The sequence below is a fragment of the Phaenicophaeus curvirostris genome, chromosome 1 (genome assembly GCF_032191515.1).
Source record: "Phaenicophaeus curvirostris isolate KB17595 chromosome 1, BPBGC_Pcur_1.0, whole genome shotgun sequence".
Classification (NCBI taxonomy): domain Eukaryota; kingdom Metazoa; phylum Chordata; class Aves; order Cuculiformes; family Cuculidae; genus Phaenicophaeus; species Phaenicophaeus curvirostris.
Window position 1 is genome coordinate 169,183,987 of NC_091392.1, and position 14,188 is coordinate 169,198,174.

The following is a 14,188-nucleotide window of genomic DNA, read 5'->3' on the forward strand; positions in this document are numbered from 1 at the left end:
GTCAATAAACTGTCTGCGGTGTTTGAGACCTAGTTAGCATTTTTATTGAGCTCTTGTGTTAGCATTTTCAGAAATGGACTTTTATTAATTACCAATTTAAATCCATACTTTGATACCACAGGTCACTATTAAATGGGTCATTTCAGAATTAATAGCTCTTAGCAAGTGCAATACTTCAATTTCAGCAGATTTCACTGTTAGTAATTAAAGTGTGCATGTATCTCAACCTATTTATCATGGTAACTAGACAGCTTAAGAAATTTACAAGACACTGTTCTTGATAAAATGTAATATTCTACTCCATTGCTGTTTTCAACAACAATTTCATTTCCCATAATCTAGCCTAATTAAGTGAAACTGATTATTTACCTGTCAGAGAAAAAAATAATTTTATGTCTCAAATACAACCTAGGGTGACATAATTGCTAAATTCTCAACTAGCTTTCTTTGGTGGTTTTATGTTGAAATTATCAATATTGTTCAATTGTTAGGATACTGGATTACAAGTCTTTTATAGTTAAAGGGTTGTGGGCTTTTCTGCTACAAATGTCACAATTAAGAGGTTATAAAAAGTTACACTCAAGCTCATGCAAACCCAATTTTTTTCTAGAGAGTTTTTAACCAGAACAACAACAAAAGCACAGTGACAATACCCTAGACCACTGACAAGTAATTGCATATGAAATGTCAAGCCCCTTGAAGATTTTAAAAAGACTTTGAAATGTAATATTTCTGAATTTTACATGAAAAAGTAAAAACCATAAACTAATGTAGATTTATAAAATGTTTTGGTTTTTTTAGCGTCAAGAAAATGTTGTTACAGCTAACAGGTAGTAAGCACTCATTTCTGAAAAGTGCGGAGTTTTATATTTAATTTTTCAGAGAAAAACCCCACAAAACCACGAAAAATATTTTGGGGGAGTAGCTCACAGAAATATAATTGCTAAGGAACAAAAAGAAGGAATGTGAAGTAAAAAATGACTCCTATGATATGGGAAAAAAAACACTGGTTACAGTGGTTTTGAGATGAAAGCTGCTTCATATATATGGATTTATTGTCTGATTCTTGGAATTCACTGCATTTTTTGAATATTGGATAAAATCTAATTTATCATTTCTGAATTCTTAAATTTTCTGTGTTCAAAAGTAACTTTTTCTATGTTATCCTTATTTTACTTTTTGTCTACATTGCATATTTGTTCTCTTGACAATCTGACAATATTTAGAAAACTAAGTATTTTTTAAGTTCTCTTTCTCTTTCTCTTTCTCTTTCTCTTTCCTTTCCCCTTCCCCTTCCCCTTCCTCTCTTCCTCTGTCCCTTTCCCTTTCCCTTTCTCTTCCCCTTTCCCCTTCACAGCTTCGGTTTTACCTACTACTGTTTCAGGTTACTGCTACAATAAATAGTCCTATGCTTTTGGTTATTTTGAACTATTGGCTCAATATTGGAAACAAGTTGAAGTAGAAATCTATATGCCTCAGTGGTAAAACTGAGGAAAATCTCTACATATTCTCCTCTCTTTCCCTTATGGGACAGCAACTCCAATCTACCTTCTTCTGTTTGCAAGGAAAGAAGAAAATTCCAGAAAGATAAGATATCACACCTTTTCATTTTAGACACAGCTGCCCTTTATCTTTTTACTGAGTCTTTACAAGGTCAAATTGCCAGCAGACAAGTATTCATTCCTGAGTGAGTACTTACTTCTGTTCTCCCAGTTGTCTTTGAGTATGATGATTCTAGAAATTGTTAATGCCAGAAAGATCCCAGAAAACATATTTTAACCCCTAGGCATAGTAATTAAGCTCAAGAAAAAGTATTCCTTTGTGTAGCAAAGACAATGTTCAGATTATGACTAAGTGCATAATTTTTTCAAGTAAGTCTAGTGTGTAGCAGAGAGTTTAAACCTCACTGGAGTGGCTGTTATCAGATAATAGTCTGTGATGAACATTGCCTTGATTTCAGCAGGTATGGAAGGGATTTATTTCACAGTTGTTTCCTTTTCAAATACTTTCTTTCTTTCAGTGACAGAAATACTACATGTAACAGTTGCTCTCCCATAGACAGTAAGAAACCAAGGTGACTATTCCTACCTTTACATGTCCTTAAGTTTTAGTTTTGACCAGAGAATTTTATCAAAATGATGGAAGTAGTAGATATGGTGAATTGAATATAATGGAGAAATATTAAGACAATTTTTCTAGAGAGAAGGAATGTTTCACAGATTGTTATAGTTCTTTTTACATTGCCATTGGAAATAAGATCTTATTTTATATGCATGACTAATTACCTAATATAAAAGGAGGAGTAGAGATAGGTGACTTGTACTAAGGGTAGCAAGAAATGAAAGCTGTACCAGTATCTATGAAAAACCTAGAATGGAATGATGAGTGGTGGCATGACAAAGATGCTTGATAGTTGATGATACTAAATTACTAAGAATAGTTACTAAGCTGACTGAAAGAGCTAATAAAGAATTGCAGTCACAGAGTACTAAAGAAAAAAGCCATTGTTGAAAATTGTGAAGTAATGCGCATGGAGAACTACAATTCTAACTATTCATGCATTTTGATGGGCTCAAATATTCTTTTTTGTCAGTTAGGTAAGACATCCGGATATGAATTTTGGAAAAGTCAGCTGAGTATTAACCTGAAGTCAAAAAGGGAAAACTGACATCATGAGGTATTAAGGACAGAGGAAAAAACAGATAGTGTAGCTGTATCACTAATACTTGTGTGGTATACCTGTGTCTCAAATACGGCATACAGTTCTGGTTACTTACTGTCAAGAAGGATGTTATTGATACAAAGATGGATGCTCAGAGATATAAAATGGCTTCTGTAGAAAGAGAAATTAAATAGAACAAGCTACATCAGAGAGCAGGGTTGTGGATGATAAAAGTATATAAAATAATGAATGGCACGGAACAGATTAATAAGAAAGTGAAATTTGCTGTTTCTCATCACAAAACCCAGGGTCAGTAAATGAGATTATAAGGCAGCTGGTTTAAAACAAATTGAGGGAAGTGGTTTTTCACAGGATGTATAATCCAATTCTGGCAGTCATTGCCACAGGATAGTTTGGATGCCAAAAGAAGAAATGGGTTCAAAAGTAGATTAGACAAAATTCATAGGAGAAATGTCCAGCAAGGTCTATTAAACATTGTAATGTGAAAGTAAAGTTTTCACTCTGGAAGATCTTGAGTAGGAGCTTGCCAAACTCTGGAAACACACTGGTGGAAGTATTATTCTGAACTTCCATAATTATCTAGCCAAGGAGAAAAAGAGAACACTGGGTTAAATAGACTTATATCTTAGCCCAGTATAATCTATTCTATGCTTTTGTCTTGTTCTATGGAGCATCCATTTGTTTGGTAAAAAAAAGAAATATGCTCTCCAGATTTTTTTCTCTTTTTATTTAAAAGAGGTGGAAATGAAACTGTTAAATCTTTTCTACCTTTTCCAGCTACATTATGAAGAGTTGAATGATTTTATCAGACCTATGGATGGATGAGCAAGTTCTGAAAAAATAAGAAATGACCTAAACTTTTACCCAGAAGTTTCAGTGAACTGAACAGCTTTTTGAGGTTCAATATGTTCAGTTAATAAATTTCCGTGACTCTGTACACCCTAGTTCAAGGCATGAATGGAAATGGAACAGCGATAGTAATGCATTCACATTTCTTTCATGGATAAAACTAGAAAATAATAGAAATCTCATAAATCACATTTCTGTCCCAGATTTCCCAATCTTATTTCCAGATCAATGAGCTTTGATTGCCTTTGCTACATGTTAGGGTGAGGGGGACAGCAAATAAAGAAGAGAGAACTGCAGTTTTGAATTGAACTAAATCTGTAAACCATAAATGTCAGTTTTGGTTAATCTTGCTTCTGTTGAGTGGTTCTCTACATCAAGTCCATAGCTATAAGAACAAAGTACTAGCTACTGTAAGTAGGTTACACCACCTTTGCTCATTGATCAGATCACACAGAATTTTCCTGCATCAGGCTTTTCAGCAAAGGGAATTTGACTTGTAAATAATTTATGAAGGGTTAATATATAGAAAATAAATTCTTAGCATTTACAGGAGATCACTATGTTACTCATTTACATGATTAATAATCTATCATCCATTTCTTATGTGTAAACCCCAATATAATTACATAAAAAATAAAAAAATATGTATTTGTAATATGTAAAGAATAATAAATGTATATACTCAGGATTTTTATGTAAAATTCATATTTTATTAGAACACATATGATATATCTTTGCCTCTATTTTTTTGTCTCCTTACAGTCATTTTTTACTGTGCCTGTCTTCATAATATTTTTTTAAAAAAAAAATTGTATTTCTTTATATTTTCTCTATCCTTTTTCCATTCTACAATGATCTATCTGTGAAACTCAACAACATAATGTTTCAGTCAGTTTTTGATGGATTATATTTAAATAAGTCCTAAATTAAGTACTTAAATTCTTCATGCGTTTTACCTGTCTGTGGGAAGATTGTCCTGTCAACAGTTAGGCAACAACTTAGACCATCTTAATCTTTAATATTACGCTTCCATTACTGATATTTTTATTATGTTTTCTTTATGGTAACACTCAGTATATAATGTAATAAATTCTGATAGGGCTCTAATCCCGGTCAGGGCATTCAGCCTCTCCCAGGAAGTGTTGTACATCTTTCTAGACTGAGCTCAAGCTTTACATAGATTTCATTTGTTTGTTTGTTTGTTTGTTTTTTCTGACGAGTCCAACGTGAGGTAAATCTTATTGCAGAAGTTTTGCAGTTCATTACAAAGTACTTTTTTACAGGGTCAGATTCATAGTGGTTATTGCAGTTACATACTCCCATGCCTGGATTCTCACACACCCCTTTAAAGATAGAAAGAGAAATTGTCCTTACGAACAAAGCACAGATAATGGCGCAAATTATTCTTTAAGTATATAACATCCTTCTTTTACGTAGAAAATTCGTGTTCCTATTTTCTGTTTTGTAAAAAGAAATGCCCATTTTCAATGTGACTGAAATTACAAGTGAATGGCTGAAGCATGAAGATTAGTAATTTAGAAACTAGTGTTATTTAACAAAATGTTTTCTCTTCGTTTAGTCTGACAGTCAGCTTAGCCTGTTGTCACTTAAAGTAGGCTATACTGCATTGTGTACTACTGAGCAGCCGATGAATTTCTTTTGCTAAAATCATGGGCTTTCTTAGAACTAACTGTATTTTTTCTATCCGAACTTCAAGGTTTGCAGCTTTTTTTTTTTTTTTAAGAAAAAAATTAGTTCTGCTGCATATTGCAAACATGCTTCCTTTTTTGTTCAAATCCGAGCACAGCATTAAATCGCTCTACCATAGCAATATAAATCAGTCTTTCATGGTCACCAAGCTTAAGAAACTGAATTTAAGAGGAAAAAAGAGTTCCTTTTCTATAGAGCAAAATGTGACCTTTATCTCAAAGAAGAACCCAATTCAGGCAGATATGATTTATCTTTTTTATGCAACAAACTAGGAAAGGGAAGAGTGGTTCTACAAATTCCATCTTTATCATAAGAAGACATGAAGAAGATAAATGCTAGAAAATGAAAACAAGAAACAACTAAATAGAAATTGTGAAGTTAAGAACATGGGTACTTAATTTCACTATCTAATCATCTTGAGCCAGACATTTGCCTTGTTAAAATAGAAGCGAGTATAAACAAATGCATGGAGCTGATGTCTCATTGTACCTTCATAAAACTTTGTATGTGTGCATTCCAAAGCTTCTAAGTACATCAATCGTGATGAGAGTTTATTTTAAAGGGATGGAGAATGCTTCCTCATCTCCACTGCACTCCCTAGGCTAACAAAGAATGAAGCAAGTCTACATACCAATATCCTACCCTTTATTTTGCATAATGTTGGTACTATATAAGTAGTAATGTAGTGAACCAAGTAACAGGAGGAAGGAAGCATTTTATACAAGATCCTATGATTCCAAAAAGTTCTATCTGGACACACAGATTTTGTGCTATGATGAAAAAGTCAACAATCACTTCCTATTGGAACAGTAAGCAGACCTCTCGCTCCACAGAGAGGTCTGCTGCTTACTGGGGGCATCAGGGAAGGAGGTAGCTAGAAAACTTCCTTCCCTGGTCCATGAGACAGACTACTATCCTCTGATAGTAGTCCAAACTGGTAACGATGTTCTAGAAAACAAAAAGACCAAAACCATCAAGAATAATTTCAGGGCCATTGGGAAAATGATGGAGGGCTCTGGGGCACAAATAGTATTCTGCTCCATCCCAAGGCTAAATAGAGAGGAGCTGGAAGTCAGGAAGAAGAATTCGATTAATGCCTGGCTCCAAGCCTGGTGTGAGGAGAGGGGCTTTGGCTTCTTTGATCATGGGGTGGCTCACACACCCCCAGGCTTTCTTGCTAAGGATGGGACACGTGTGTCTCCTAGAGGGACTAAAGCCCTTGCTAAAAACCTAGCTAAGCTCATAAATCGAGCTTTAAACTAGATGTGAAGGGCGAGGGGGTTGAGCCCAGGCTAGACAGGAATGAGCCTGGATGTGGGGCAATGGTGATTCGGACAGGGTGTGCTGGTGTGGACCACTAGTACCTCACCACACAGAAAGTGGGGGAGAACACACCTGGGGGTTCTAAGGGAGATACGGGCACTCTGGAGCTAGCTACTCCAGTTACCAGGCAATTGGGAATGAACTCTGTTCCCTCTAAGAGGGCTAAAGGCTTGGCAGCTCAGCTGAAGTACATTTACACCAATGCACACAGCATGGGGAATAAGAAGGAAGAGCTGGAAGCTGTCGTAGGGCAGGGAGCCTATGATGTCGTTGCCATCATGGAAACGTGGTGGGATGACTCATATAACTGGAGTGCAGCTATGGTGAGGCACAAGCTCTTCAGGTGGGATAGGAGGGGTAGGAGAGGAGGCGAGGTAGCCCTCTTTGTAAGGGAGGAATTGGACACCGTTGAGATGGATTGTGGTGATGAGGAGATAGAGTGCCTATGGGTTAAAATCAGAGGAGCCCACCAGAAGGTAGATTTTGTGATGGGAGTCTGTTACAGACCACCCAGCCAAGGAGAAGCAGCTGATGAGCTCTTCTCTAAATAGCTGGGGTTAATCTCTAGATCGGTGCCTCTTGTTCTTGTGGGAGACTTCAATCTTCCTGATATCTGCTGGAAGTACAGTACAGCAGAAAGGAAGCAGTCTAGGAGGTTCCTGGAGTGTGTGGAAGACAACTTCCTTGCACAGCTGGTGAATGAACCAACAAGGGAGGGTGCCCTCCTGGACCTGCTGTTTGTGAACAGAGAAGGCCTTGTGGGGGATGTGGCAGTAGGTGGACGCCTAGGACAAAGCGATCATGAGATGATAGGGTTTTCTGTTCTAGGTGAAGAGGGTGAGTAGTAGGACAGTAGCATCAAATGTCCAGAGGGCAGACTTTGAACTCTTCAGAAGGCTGGTTGGCAAAATCTCATGGGAGACAGTACTTAAGGGCAAGGGAGCCCATGAGTGCTGGGAGCTCTTCAAAAAGGAAATCCTATCAGCTCAGGAGAAAGCCATCCCCATGTTCCAGAAAAAAAGCCGGCAGGGGAGAAAACCAGCTTGGTTGAACAGAGAGATCTTGAGTGATATCAAGAAGAAGAGAAATGTTTATGGGCTCTGGAAGAGGGGACAGGCCTCTTGGGTGGACTACAGGAGGGAAGTGAGATTGTGTAGAGAAAAAATCAGAAGGGCTTAGGCTCAGCTAGAAATCAGATTGGCAAAGTCTGTGAAAGATGACAAAAAAATCCTTCTATAAATATATAAATAATAAAAGGAGGACTAGGGAGACCATACAGTCCCTATTGGACGCAGAAGGAACAACAGCGACAGGGGATGAGGAAAAGGCTGAGGTACTTAATGCCTTCTTTGCCTCAGTCTTTAGTTGTAAAGAAAGTTGTTCCATCTGTGTACAAACCCAGGAGCTAGGGGAGCAAAATGAGGCTCCCATGATCCAAGAGGAGGTGGTCAGAGCCTTGCTAGCCCAACTAGACATCCGCAAGTCTATGCGGCTGGATGGGATTCATCCAAGGGTATTGAAGGAGCTGGCAGATGTGCTGGCCAAACCCCTTTCCATCATCTTCCAACAGTCCTGGAAGACTGGGGAAGTTCCACTGGACTGGAGGCTGGCTGGTGTTGTACCCATCCAAAAGAAAGGTTGCAGGGAGGACCCAGAAAACTACAGGCCTGTCATTCTGACCTCAGTGCCAGGGAAAGTCATGGAGCAGGTGATTTTGAGTGCTATCATGAAGCACATGCAAGACAACCACGTGATCAGGCCCAGTCAACATGGCTTCACAAAAGGCAGGTCTTGCCAAACTAGTCTGATTGCCTTCTATGACAAAGTGACTCGGCTGCTGGATGAGGGAAAGGCTACTGATGTGGTCTTCCTGGACTTCAGTAAAGCCTTTGACACAGTTTCTCACAGCATTCTGCTTGAGAAACTGTCAGCCTCTGGCCTGGACAGGCGCACACTCTCCTGGGTGGAAAACTGGTTGGATGGCCGGGCCCAGAGAGTGGTGGGAAATGGTGTGAAATGCAGCTGGAGGCCAGTGACAAGTGGGGTTCCCCAGGGCTCAGTGCTGGGTCCAGCCCTGTTCGATGTCTTTATCAATGACCTGGATGAAGGCATCGAGTGCACCCTTAGCAAGTTTGCAGACAACACTAAGCTGGGTGGAAGTGTTGATCTGCTGGAGGGTAGGGAGGCTCTGCAAAGGGATCTGAACAGGCTGGACCGCTGGGCAGAGTCCAATGGCATGAGGTTTAACAAGGCCAAGTGCCGGGTTCTGCACTTGGGGCACAACAACCCTATGCAGTGCTACAGACTAGGAGAAGTCTGTCTAGAAAGCTGCCTGGTGGAGAGGGACCTGGAGGTGTTGGTTGACAGCCGACTGAACATGAGCCAGCAGTGTGCCCAGGTGGCCAAGAAGGCCAATGGCATCTTGGCTTGTGTCAGACATGGCGTGACCAGCAGGTCCAGGGAGGTTATTCTCCCTCTGTACTCAGCACTGGTGAGACCGCTCCTTGAATACTATGTTCAGTTCTGGGCCCCTCACCACAAGAAGGATGTTGAGGCTCTGGAGCGAGTCCAGAGAAGAGCAACAAAGCTGGTGAGGGGGCTGGAGAGCAGGCCTTATGAGGAGCGGCTGAGAGAGCTGGGGTTGTTTAGCCTGGAGAAGAGGAGGCTGAGGGGAGACCTCATTGCTCTCTACAACTACCTGAAAGGACGTTGTAGAGAGGAGGGTGCTGGCCTCTTCTCCCAAGTGACAGGGGACAGGACAAGAGGGAATGGCCTCAAGCTCCGCCAGGAGAGATTTAGGCCGGACATTAGGAAAAAATCTTCACAGAAGGTGTCATTGGCCACTGGAACAGTCTGCCCAGGGAGGTGGTTGATTCACCTTCCCTGGAGGTGTTTAAGGCACGGGTGGACGAGATGCTAAGGGGCATGGTTTAGTGTTTGATAGGAATGGTTGGACTTGATGATCCGGTGGGTCTCTTCTGACCTGGTTATTCTATGATTCTATGATTCTATGATTTATTTATGTTTTTGTAAGGGAGTAATAACACAGAATAATATGATTTAAAAATTCTGAGAAAAAAAATGGAGTGAAATCTGGAGAGGTCGTGAAAGGAGAAAGGTTTACAAGTAGTAAAATCCTTTAATGCCTTCTAGCAATTCTGGCAAAGTCTTAGAAGTACAGGCACCTAAAACTGGAAAATAAAATTGAAAATATCTGAAAGGATGTATATTGGCCTACACTACAGAGGGTAAGGTGAAATATTGCTTTTCATCACTGAAGTTACTCCCCATTTTCTGTTTGCTTGGATTGTGTGTAGATCCTACAGTCAGTCACAAGTTACAGCCCTAATTCTATATATGTCTAAATATATATGCCAGGCCAATGCATTAGTAGCAATTCTTCCATAGTTTCTCTGCAGTCATACTTGTGTAGAATGATTCCATCAGGGTAGAAAGGTTATTCACATCCCAGTTTAATAGTGACTTGGGAACTCTCCCTTATGTCTTCTTTGCATAAACGGATCTATATAGAACAGCAAATACCAGCAAACAGTCTTGAATGATGCAACTGTGGAACACAACTGAGCTTAGGGAGTTTGAAGCTGAAGCACTAAAATTCTTTCAGCTGTGCCAGCCAAGAACTGTGTCCTCTAAAGAACCAAATACATAGAACTACCCTACACATAATATATGTACTGAGTTGTACACAGCTGGCAGCTAAGCAGGTAAGGTGTAGATACACTTAGACTTTGTTAGGTAATAAACAATGCCACCTACTATCTCTGGTCAAACCTTCTGGAATCTACTCCATGACAAAAAGACACAGAAGGGTGATGAGAAGACCTGTTTGGGAGGAGAAAAAAGTGAAATCCACTGCTACTGGGAGACTTATTGACCAGAAAATGACACATGTATGCTGGCTGGTTCTTCAATAGACTTCTCTGTTAGTAATGTAAAAGCTGAATCTGTATATTTTAGAGCTTTTTTTTGCTCCCATTAACTGTCTTGCTCTTTTCCTTGCAGAAGAAATACAGTATAGAGAAATTTAGGACAGTACAGGCTTGAAGAACGATGTGTTTTGAAGTAAGGAGGAGTTTTTCAGTTTGAAATAAGATTGGTAGTAGCCAAAATGATTACCTCATACTGCTGGCAGATTTTCAGAGTAGTTTTCACTACAGTTACCACAGGACTTAGAAATAAAGTTAAAATTCCTTGAGGTTTGCGTTTGTTGCAGATCTACTGCCCGCACCCGTTGTCCTACAATGCAGTCAAAAGTTCCACATAAATTCCATGAAAATTCATAAAATATAACTTTATGGTTGAAAAATCTATATTGTGATCTTTTAAATGAACACAAATGTTAAAGATTAGAAAGAAGAGCTTGTGTTCTCCACTCTCAGAGATTGTCCTCCCCAGCCTAGTGCTTGAATCACTCATAAAAGCCACAATTTATTCTTAAAAGTGTTGTAAATAATTTCTAAATAGTACACAATTTCTAAATAATAATTATGTAAGTCCTGGTCAGAATATTTTAAAATTACTTTGTTTCTAATACAATAAGGTAATTTTTGAAGGACTATATAAAGAGAAACATATACCTTCCTTATCTTTTGTTTCTGAAATAACAGATTGTATTAACTTCACACCAGTAAATTACTGCCCATATGAACAAACTTTCAAAGAATGTTATTAAATTTGCTTTAAGATAAAACTCGTATGTAATCACCTTACAGAAGCTGTTATGGGCCTAGTCCTTCATTAAGCAACGCATAACACAGTATTTCATAAGGTCAGATTATAGGGTTTTATTAGATAATGTCAGTTTCAAGAAAATATTTTTATTAGAGCACAAAAGAGTCACAGCTGTGGATAATGAAATTTTGTCCACATCCATAATTAATCAGTTTTTCAACCTTGCATTATATTCTGAAGTATAAAACAATTAAAAAATAATGTATTCAAAGACCCTTATCTCCTATGTGGTCTTGCGGAAATGTATTGACTTTTCTGAAATGTTGATTAGAAATAATTTTCATCTAAATAGCACTTCACGAATTAATTCTGAATCAAACATTTTTTTTAGGTATTAAAAAAAATCTTCAGAAATAACCTAGGGTTTATGGAAATATCTTCCTGTTCTTTTTGTCACTTTTGACTCTCATCTCTTATTTATTCCTGTCCCTGCCATCTTCTGCTTTATTGAAAACTGGTTTAGTTTTTGTTTTGTTAGCTACAGACTACTTCCTAACGAAGTGTTGTTTATAGCACTAATCACAGGTGTAATTTTGTAGCTGAATCTCTCTAGTTATTGGTGAGCTTGAAGTAGAATGGAAAGAGGAAGGTATGTGAAGGGAAAGAACAGCAATACCAACAGACTCAAAGACCAAACTGCAGAACAACTGTCAGTAGGAGAGAGTAAACTACTCAGTCTGTAGCTCATAGTACTGTAAACAGAGTGTTATTTCTTTAAAAACTGGTCTGCAATGTGGCAAAAGTTACAGGATTTGAATTATAAGTATGAAATCAAGTATTTTCTGTGGTATAGTTGGGACTGCTCTGCAGGACACTGGGGCTATGCTTGTCGCCACAGTGGTTGCACGAGTCATGCTTTCTGGGTAGTCCAGTCATTCCCTTGGTGGCTATCTGTATAGAGGGGATGATGGATTGGCTTGAGACAATGGGCTAACTTAAAACTAGATGTTTAGAATTAAATTAGTGAATAGTTACTAGAGGAGGACTACTAGGAAGAATTTTGGGCAGGTCTAGATACAGCCCGAAGCAAGTCATACTCTATCTAGTCCAATATGTATGCTTAGAAATGTCAATTAACACCCTGGATGGTGTGTGCCAGACTCCCAGAGGTGATTCCTGGCACAGAAGTAATTAAATTGTATGCAGATTATAAATAAAAACTATTCCTGCAGACATGGTCAGGTGGATTAGTCTTTCACATGTAGTTAACTTAGGTAAGAAATAATTCACATAATTTTAAGACATAAAGAGCAAGGAATTATGTCTGTGCTAAGGCCAGTTGGATTATAAGAACTATGTAAAATGGTGATTTTAGGACTCTCTCTTGATCAAGCTGAATGTGCTACTGCAAAGACACTTGTAACAGGTCACTGTTCAGAAACAGAACTCTTGTCACCACCAAAGAGTGACAAACCATGCTGTTCTGGATACTATTCTCCATGCAAGCAGCACCTCTGCCAAGATGTTAATAAATTTGTTTCTTCTTTTTTCCAACAAACAGTGTCATGACTGTGAAATGCAGAGAATGTACTTTGTGTATGGTTCTGATATTCTACAAATTGTGCTCTAATTCTAAACTACTGTTCTATTTCTAAGATATAAATAAATATAATATTTTTGTTTATATTTTTTGAATCTGAGTGCGGAGATGACTGGCAATTACATCTGCAAAGTATTAAAAAAGTTTGTAGTATTCATAAACTACTGCTGTAAGATCAACATGCAGTACAGAAACTACAAGAAGATTTTTCAGTCTGCTAATTGTATGTATGGTGATAATAGTGTTCATCTCTTATCACAAAAACTCAGTCATATCTTATCTCAAATAAAGCATTACATTCCAACATTCTCATTAGTCCATATTAGAAAAATACATGAAGTGACATTTTCTAGAATACTTGAAACAAAATTAGAATTATTAGTATTCATTATATTTCCTTTTCATAAAAAAGAGGAACCAATTTTTTTTCTTGAGATGAGTACCTTATGAAATTATTTAAAAAACTAAGCCTGTACTGTTTGTCTTAAAGATCTTCTTTGTACCTTTGCCACTTAAGTATCTGAGGCTTTTCCAAGTGAAGAAATAAGAATTAATGTGGGATACCAAATTCCTAGCTATGCTTAAAAAAACACAGTTTTTTAAATAAAAGGGATCCTGCACTTGTTGTCTTCTCCTTGCACCATGAGATCTCTTTGTATCGTGGAAGTTTTCAGTTACGTAATATCCACTGTTTCTCAAAAGAGCCTAAATGTTTCTCTATTCTCCAAGTAGCCTGTGAGGAAATGTCCTCCCTTGTAACAAGTAATAAATGCAATCATACTTGAGTTTCAAATAATGAAATTCATGCTGCATTTACAGTATTACTTCCAAGTTTCTAGCTAATTTTGTTCACAGTTGTTCCCAAATAACTTCCAGTTTCAGAAATACAGGCAGACAGCTTTTAAAACTATAAATCAGAAGATAATATGGACTACCATTCAGAATATGGATTCACACTTTAAAATGGACAATTTCATATGAAAATCCTCCAGATGTATTGTTGTGTGATTCTTTCACTGTCATTCTTTCCATGAAGTCTATGACTGATTTTGGCCTAATGAACGATGATGTGGTAGGTTGTAAGTCGTTTCAGAAGAAATCCTTAATAGCTCATGATTATTTAAAAATTTCCCTCCCTAGAAATTGATTTTAATGTAGCAGAGACTTCAGGTCTTCTTTCTCATTGTTCAATTATTTTTAAATTAATTAATTTTTAAATTTTAATTTACATTAATGATTTTAATTATTTAGTTAATAGCAATTTAATAATAAATATTTAAATAAATAAATACATAAATAAATAGATTATATTAAACATTTAAAGTAATTAT